The sequence below is a fragment of the Pimephales promelas genome, chromosome 12 (assembly GCF_988280905.1).
Source record: "Pimephales promelas chromosome 12, fPimPro1.hap1.1, whole genome shotgun sequence".
NCBI classification, from domain to species: domain Eukaryota; kingdom Metazoa; phylum Chordata; class Actinopteri; order Cypriniformes; family Leuciscidae; genus Pimephales; species Pimephales promelas.
Genome location: NC_142780.1, coordinates 24,978,174 through 24,987,380, shown reverse-complemented (window position 1 = coordinate 24,987,380; position 9,207 = coordinate 24,978,174). Strand labels below are relative to the sequence as shown.

The window sequence follows — 9,207 nt, the reverse complement described above, 5'->3', positions numbered from 1 at the left end:
CCAGCCTGTGCTGCATCGATCCCATTCTGTTTCCCTGTACATCCAATCTGTCCTGTAAAGTTAAATGCACAAAGACCATAACCATAAATTTGAAGAATGTCTACAATAAATGCCCATTTCTTTGAACTGCTGTGTATAACATTTCTGTTTCTCAATCTGTGTGTGTGTGTCATGCGAGAAAAATCATATCTGGCTTCATCCTCAGGCCCCCTGGCCACCTGGCAGAGATAGTGACCCTTCCATCTGCCCCCCGCCGTCTTCCTGTTTGTGTGTGTGCTTTGTGGATCCGGAGAGATGGGAATAAACGGCCCACATGAGCCCAGAGTGCAGCTCTGCATGTGCCAGGTGACTCCCCAGGCCCTCCCGAAGACCTCACTCCCCTCAGCCTTGGCAGGCAGGCTCAGGTGCGGATCATAAAGACCGGGCTAAAACGCCAACAGGTGGCGCTGTTTTCTTCACCAATTAAGCCTTTGTTTGCTCTTTGGCATCCAGTTTGTTTTGGACGAGTCCCCTCGCCCGCTGGACAAGAGCCAGAGGGAGTTTGAATGTGTGTGGGCTGGTCTTTCCACACACGTCGCTTCTCAAAGCGTCCTCGGACAGAGCCAGAAACGATAAGCTCGCGGTAAGCTCCTGTTTGGAATCGAATGCGAAAGTGCCATGTCCTTGATTATATTCTTTGCAAAGACCCACATATGTCTGACCATTTGTCTCACAAATAGACGCGGACAGAGAAGCCACGCTCACTTTTGATGCTTCCAAGGGTGCCTGTCCTCTGACCTACAGCTTTTCAAGATCTGCTCTGCAAGGACGTCTTCAACCCCCGTCATCCTGGTGGATTAGAGCAGGTACTTTTTCAAAAGAGAGAAAGAGAAAGGGCGAGCCACTTTGATACCCCATGACTGAGAGGGGCATCGGAGCAACAGAGCGGGGACCCATCCCAGAATCCTTTACTTTTCCCTCATTATCTCCTTCCCCAAGCTGCTGTTTCTCTTCCCCTGGATGTTATCTTCAGCTGCTTATGCCCTAATACCACAATTGTTGTTCTCTAAAAACAATCATTAGCAATCCCATTGAGGCTGAGGGTTTTTTAGCAGCTTTCTCTCTCTCTCTCTCTCCTGATGGTTTCTCCTGGCTCTTTATCTCTCCCTCCTCTTCCCCCCCCCCCGCCTGAAAACAGAGGGATATTGGCAAAGCCTCTTTAAACTCTCTAGCATTACGGTGGATTATTTTGTGCTGAGACCCTTGGACATGTTTTTTTCCCTTTCTCTGCCTTTTATTATTTTCCTCACTTCATGGCTAAGGCAGACACGCTAGGTAAACATTTTGGCGTCACACTCGATTGCGTCCCAGAAATTAAAAAACGCAGAGACAATGGGCCCGGGACACTGACACGCTAAGACCTTGGCTCTGGGGGGATGGCTTGTACGCCGCATGACAGCACGGCCCTGGCGGGCGGAACAATGCCGGCCCGCGTTCTGTGGTGTGTGCGCTCGGAGCGCCGCGCTTTAGACTATCTGCTCTAGGCCATCTGTCTATCCTCCTCCTCTTCTCTCACCCCTCTGCCACGGCGGATTTGAACTTGGCTCAATTATTCATCTGTTTACAAACACGAGCGCAAACAGAACAGTTGGATCAGTTAGGCGTGGGCCTTTTTTGGGGGGCACTGATACTGAAAGTTTTCCCAAAGGCGACGCAGTGTAAGATTTATTTCGCAGTTGCAGGTACTCAAGCGGCGACCTGCTGCAACGACGGCAGACGTGCCACAATATGTGTTGTGCTTATGAGCTTAAGTGGACAGCTGTTTATGGATACAAGTCAATAGCTTCACTTAAACAGTGAAAAAACATAGCTTACCCCATCAGTTTTATATCTTCTTTTTGAGTTTCAGTTACGATACTGTTGTGCCTGACTACAGATGCATTGCTTCTTATTGCTATTGGTGGTGGTGACCTATCCAGGGCCTATAGGCCGCTATAGCGGACACACCAGAGAAAGACCCACAGAACACATTCTCACTACAACCTATAGAGGGCACTATAACATTACTATAACATCTTTTTTATTCAAAGCTGCTGTGACTGTTTTGTATGTCAGTCACAGTGTATAAATTCCTGTTAATATAAATAACAATATTTTTAAATTAATTTAAACGCATTATTTTTAGTAGACTAAACCATGTAAATATTTTACATAGCCCCACTGTTCATAACATGATTTATGAAAACCAGTTTTCATAAATCATGTTATGAGCAGTGGAGCTATATAATATCATTGTGGCAATCCCAATGATGTTGTGTGGCAAACACAACATCATTGTGGCTAATAATTTTGGTGAAAAAAAAACAATAACAAAACACACACACACACACACAGCATATATATATATATATATATATATATATTAAAAAAACATCTTACTGACCCAGTAACAGTACTTTATATTAAGTGTCATAAGTGTCATTTTCAGAGGTATTCTGCTCTTGTGAATACCCTTTTTTTACTTAGTCAATATGAATTGCAATTTGCAAGTAATTTTACTTCCAAGATTGTGACATATAGGCCTACTAAGTGAAACAATATATCATTCATTAAAAAAAGTAAATAAGTAAAAAGTAAATCTCTGCCCTTGTTGCACTTCAAGTCAGATTTTTTTTTGTCATAATTCCACAATCCAATTTCTTGTTTCTCCTCAAGCACTAATAACTACTAATAAGCTCTCAAACAAACTACAGACTCCGGTTTTATGAACTCTCAAGAAAAACCTGTTTTAATCACCCGTCTCCGCTCCCTCAGTCCACTTCTGTTTCGCGTCTCGAGACTCCTAACTCTCTCCTGTAATTCCCAAACACGAGTTTGCAATAAACGATTTGTACATCGCCCTTTATTCTTGGCGGAACGCAGAGACAGATTGCACCGTAGCTGTCAATTCTCTCACTTCCGTCCTGAGAGACCGAAAAGGTCTGCCCTGAAGCAGCAAGTGTTCCTCCCCACATATAAGCTGCTGCATTGTCACTGTGTACTAAGCCATTCCTCAGAGAGCTTATAACGTTCATTAATCTAATTAAATATGTCTTATTGCCCAAATGAAAGGCTGGAAGCTTTGCTGTAGGATAAGTGTAGAGTAAAACTGGGTCCCAGCAGAGAGACACACAGTCAAGTCGTGCTAACGGTGCTGTGCTTCATTAGGCTCCTAATTACCTATTGTTTCTCAGTAGTTTGTGCTGTTTTAATGAGAATCTACAGGCACTTAGATCTAATCTGAATTTTCTAATCTACTGGTCCATTCCCGGAGAGTCAAAATGTTATTGGTTTATTTGTAATCATACTTTTAAATGATGGAGATTTGACTCCCCCTGGGGCTATCGCTGGGGCTTGAGTGACTAATTGAATTCTTGGCTCACAGACACTATATGGGTGTGAGTCAGAGATGAGTGCTCAGGAGTGCTCAGTCAGTCAGTTGAGTGAGAGAACGTGCAGTTACGCTTCAGTTACGCTCTTTCGCCCTGGATCAAACCCCTAGAACTCACCTTTAGGCCGGGTCTCAATGGCAACATCACTCTCTCTCATGAGGTGCTTGTGAAGTTTGATACAGAACACAAACTAAAAAAAATGACTTTCTTTATTTTGTGGAACAAAGATGAAATATAAAATATAAAGAATATAAAAAAATATATTATATGTATATTGTTTAAGAATATTTTATATTTTTGTCCATATTATGAAAGTTAATGGGGTCCAAAACAAATTTTGTTTTTCAAAATATCTTTTTTATTTGTTAGAACTTGTAAATTTAATTAACTCTAGCAATTCAATCATAGTTTGTAACCCAACACTTAATGAAACACCCAAGGTCACCCAAGGGAACCCAAAGTCACAATGAAACAGAAGTAGTGACATCTTTTCTGTATTATGGCATACATGACATTCTCGAAAAAACAACCATGTTATGACGATTTTGATTAAATTTTACAAGGTTAAAAAATCATTTACATAGATGAATTGAGATCTACACAGGGAATTTTCATTTAATGCAAACTTAAAATTCTTTCTGATCTTTGTTGATGTTTGTGATGCTGCAGGGAACATGTGCATTCATAATTATATTAACATTTTCAATAACAAAATTGGTTATAAAAATAGAAATTATGGTTTATAAACAAAGGAAAGAGACCACTACCCAATCATTGCCAGTTGAGTCTTATATAGAACCGACTTTCCACTGTTCCACAACAGTTTTTCCAGCATCCCTCCTCCACCCCAACTCCTCACACTCGTTTATTCCTAACCTAGCCAGGGATGGGGGGATTAGTGTTCTGGGTTTAGGCCAAATTTCGAGCTTGGATTCCTCTCCTCAGACAACACGCCAAATATACGCATAGGCTATTATATCTGATTATATAGCCAGGCTTGACATTAACCCGACAACCTGCCCAATTATAATATATAGCCTACATTTTCAATTGCATAGTCTTTTAAAAAGGCATCTGAAATAATAAACTAAGTGCAATGTAGTGTTATCAAAAATATAGATTTTTCGATACATATCAATACTGAAATATCTGAAACGCTTCAAATACTCAGAACACAAGTCCGCAACACTTCGCATTCTTGGTTTTGAGAAACACCCAGTCAGTTATGTTTTTAGTGTAAATATTTGAGAAAAAAAAAATGCATGTGTAACAGTATAATGGATTCATGTTTCAGGTACCTCCTGACAGATATATGAAGTAATATTAATGTGGCTAGTAACTTTGGAAAACCACTTGCTACGGTGACTGGTGAGCAAAAAAGTTAATGTCAAGCCCTGTATGTTAGTGTGAACTCGGAGAAAATAAGAGTGGACCCAAACCTACTTGTGAGACATCCCACATATTTTCTATTATGTTCACACTTACTATGGGGGGCTGTATGTGTTTATCTATTAACCAGAGTTTGCAGTGCCAAAGTGCTCATTTGATATGTGCCCTGCCACTGAAGAGTCAGGATATTTATCATCTGCTGAATTGACTTTGTGTGGTGCTGCAAAATGGCAGCAATACATTCTCAAATGAAACCGCTTGAAGGTTAATGAGTGACAATTGCCCAGTGAGGACTAAATCTATTAGCGTTTCATAGAGGAAATCAATCAACATGACCAACTCTCACTGATTTGTCATTTTGAAACATTGCCCGTTTGAATTGAACAGTACATTCTGTTACGTGGGATCATCTGTGATGGTTTGATTTGCTCTTCATTAAGGTGATTAATGCTCTTTATTCTAATTCTGTCTCAGTAAACAAGCTCTCTCATCCTGTGGCGCTGTGCTGCATTAGGTCACCCCAGACAGTGATAATGACTCCAGAAGACGTCTGTCAGAGGAAGAAGTCTATGAAGTCTACAACCAGATTTAACTTAGTGCTGGACCTTGTATCTCCTTCATTGGCAAGTATACTCATTGTCTGTATTCAGTTGTTTTTCCCATTCTCTCTGGACATAAAGCATCAAATAGTGGAGCATTTCCACCAAAACAACCTCCACATCTAAGATGGCACAACCTGGGTAAAACATCCCACACCTAATGAAAACAAAATGTGTCAGTGGAACTTTCAGTCTATCTGCTTCAGTTCAAACCACTGAGCCCTCGCGAACAAACACACAGGAAATGTTGTGAGAGAGTTGAGGGATGGCAGAGAAGGGAGATTCTGCAGATTGTGTGATGATGAACAGCTCTTTGCCGGGTTCTCATTTGCTGGAAATCTCCTGTTATCATATGTGCTCAGACTGCGCCTCCCTCTCAGTCTTCAACTGCGTGTGTATTATTGATTGATGTGCTGTGTATAACTGGGGTTTGGTTTGCCCCGTTGGCTCTTGAGAGTATGTATGTCCAGACGTACACTCAATCAACGGCTCAAAGCACAGATGGATGCTGCCTTACAAGATTCCCTCGCTCTGTTTTTGCTAGTCTTATCAGTCTTTTTTGGAAGGAAATTGAAAAAAAAAAGAAATATATATATGAAGAGTTCAGATGCAAAAGCCTCTAAATGCCATTTGAAATTTTCTTCTTTAATGATGATTTTTGTCGAACTTGTATATTTAAGTTCAGTAATTTCACTTAAATAACAATTAATAGGTAATTATCATTGCCATTTAAGTGAAATCACTGAACTTAAATATACAAGCTTGATAAAAATGATCATTAAAGAAGAAAATTTCAAATGGCATTTAGAGGCTTTTGCATCTGAACTCTTCATATATACTGTATATATATATATATATATATATATATATATATATATATATATATATATATATTATTTTTTTATTTTTATTTTTTTAGAGTTTTAGCACACTTCCAAAACCTGTTTAGCTGTCTATACGCTATCATTCAAAGGTCAGTATCTAGATTTCAGGTTCAAATAAATGCTTTGAAGCATTTGTTACTTGAGCAACAAGTATATTGAATGAATTCTGAAGGATCAGTGAAGACAGGAGTAATGATGCTGACAATTCAGCTTTGCCATCCCAGGAATTCATGACATTTTAAAATGTATTCAGACAATTTTCAAAAGTTATAATATTTCATACTGTTACATTAAATACACATAGCCTATAATTGTTTGCAAAATTGATTTTTTGTAAATTAATAAATTATAATTATATAAAACTATTACTTTTATAACTCTTCACAATAAGACCCTTATTTATCAACATTATCTAACTTTGAGCAGTATATTTTTACAGCATTTATTACACTTGTTAGTACTCTATAGTAAAGTAGTGAACTGATGTTAAAAAATAAAACCTTATTATGGAGTGTTACCAAAAATATATAGGGGGTAAGATGATTCTCATACCCCACAAGGGGCCAAATTACCTCTTTAAATATTTGACATTTTTGGCTAACAACACATTAGCAAATGTTTCTATTTATTTCCTATAATCACACATTGGCTGATGCATCATCACCATGCAAATGATATATAATGATATGTATATATGTTAGAGTTTAAAAGTGAATCCATTCTTCCCCATTCTTACACTGTAGTTTAATTGATCATTTATTATCAACTCTTCTTTTGACTAATTTTCCATCTTTTCTGTAAAAGATATGTACATTGCTGCAGTATAATTTGGCCAAAACAAGCCATCTTAGGAGGCACTTCATGTCTATAATGACTCAAAGTGCTGTCTACATAGGCAGATTATAGGTTTTGGAACAGAGCAGTTCTGATGTTTGTGGCTAAGAAACTAACACAGAGATTCATGCCTTTTCATAGCAGTAAACTGCATCCTCTTTTGATTGATGACAGCTTTCAGGCGCGATGGGTTTGTTTTTTTATCACGCTGGCGCAAAATGACCGGGGACAGACACAGGCAGAAGTACCGCTTCAGTGGCTAATGAGAGGCATTATTCAAACTCCTGCTCTGGTGTCAACATCGCATGTCCTGCGTCTCTCACTGCCTCTGCATTAGTACAGACAAGCAGCCCAGTGACTGTGACAATTAAAGCCATTCCTCCATGCTTCATTTTTACTAGTGAAAAACACATCTAAATAACATGGCTAAATTAGGCACAAAACGGTGCCAACTGTCATGTAGACATGTCATTGTGGTATTTGTTCGTCTTTTTAAACAGTTTACTTTACTGATAGTAATTGGACACTTAGTAAGACAGGTAACACTACTGTGGAAACCGCTGTCGAACGTTACATCATTTAGCTTTGTGTTCAGGCTGCCTCCGTCACAAGCCATTGGCACTGGCAGTGTAAGTGTTCTCGGACCATCAGACCAGAACGGCTCGAGGTAACAGCAACATGTTCTTGTCTCAACTTTTTGATGGAGTCTCCCTTTTGTGTGTTTATCACTGAGGGAGGATGCACCTGGGGCAGCTGTGGAAAGAGACAGGCCACCACACATGACAGGCGAGAGGGAGAGACAGAGAAGGAATGAACAGAGGAGAGAGCACACTGAGGAGGAGAGAGGTGCCCGTGGTGTTGGAGGAGCTCATCAGACAGAGCCCTTCTCCATCTGTCACAAATCATTTCTGCTCTGGAAGTAAGGAAAGGCAAAATGTCAAAATATTTGAATACATTCCATGGGAGTGTGTCACACTCGCAGAGGGAGATGCTTGGCAGCTGTGGTGGAAAGGAAAAGGGCCGTCTGGATGAAATGGGATTTTATAACGTTTCATAAACTTCAATTAAAAATATGTTCATGCACTCTAAATATGAATGGATAGATAGATCATGAATAGATACAGTATCAACAACAATGACTAAAATTACTTGAGTGTCTGGGATGCAACGCTGCAAGGGGCCGATACAGAGCAGTTATTTTTTATAATTGTAAAAAATTATAATGTATAATTACATTGTAATAAATCTCTAATAAGACTGTAACAAATGTATGAATACTTTTTTACTCTACATTTTCAAAAAGGAATAACCACTTTAAAAAAAGAATGGCTACTTTAAAAAATCGCTACTATAAAAAAAGAAACGCTACTTTAAAAAAAGAATCACTACTTTTAAAAAGCGCATATCAATAATCGATACTTCCCTCCAAAATAATCGACACGTTCCCCAAAATAATCGATACTTTTCCCAAAAAGAATCTATACTTATTTCAAATAGAATCGCTACATCTTTCAAAAAGAATCGCTACTTTTTCCAAAAAGAATCGATACATTTCCAAAAAGATTCGATACTTTTCCAAAAAGAATCTAGACTTTTTCAAAAAGAATTGCTACTTTTTTCAATAAGAATCGATCCTTTTTTTCGCAAAGAATAACTACTTTTTTCTAAAAGAATCGCTACTTTTTCCAGAAGATTCGCTACTTTTTCAAAAAGAATCGCTACTTGTTCCAAAAAGAATCGCCAGTTTGCGATAAATAAATTTTATTTATAAAATAATTTTTATATAAAATTTTAATATAGCATTAAAGTTAATTTCTTCAAACCCTTTAGATTTCATTAGCTCTCTTTGGCTTTCATTTCTAAGCTTCACAGGCATTACAAAAATATAATTTATTGACATTTTTATTTCCATTGTCTTCTATTGATTTTTTGTTTTTCTCAGAGAAAGTGGAAAAACGAGTATGCGAGTTTGTTTTACACTTTTATTTTGGTCTTTCTTCTGGATTGCTCTTTTTGAAAATTGTAACTTTTAAAGCTTTTCTCAAGAGTGAGTGCTATTTCGTATTGACTAAAAAAGAAAAGAGATGCAGG

General features: G+C 38.4%; 1 long non-coding RNA gene across 1 annotated transcript; it reads left to right on the top strand.

Moving 5' to 3' along the window:
• The first annotated feature begins 529 nt into the window (after positions 1–529).
• Positions 530–5,904, top strand: LOC120484671 (uncharacterized). The gene is made up of 3 exons (XR_005623769.2): positions 530–622; positions 720–845; positions 5,314–5,904. It is a non-coding gene; the product is annotated as an uncharacterized LOC120484671 (long non-coding RNA).
• Positions 5,905–9,207: the final 3,303 nt, after the last annotated feature.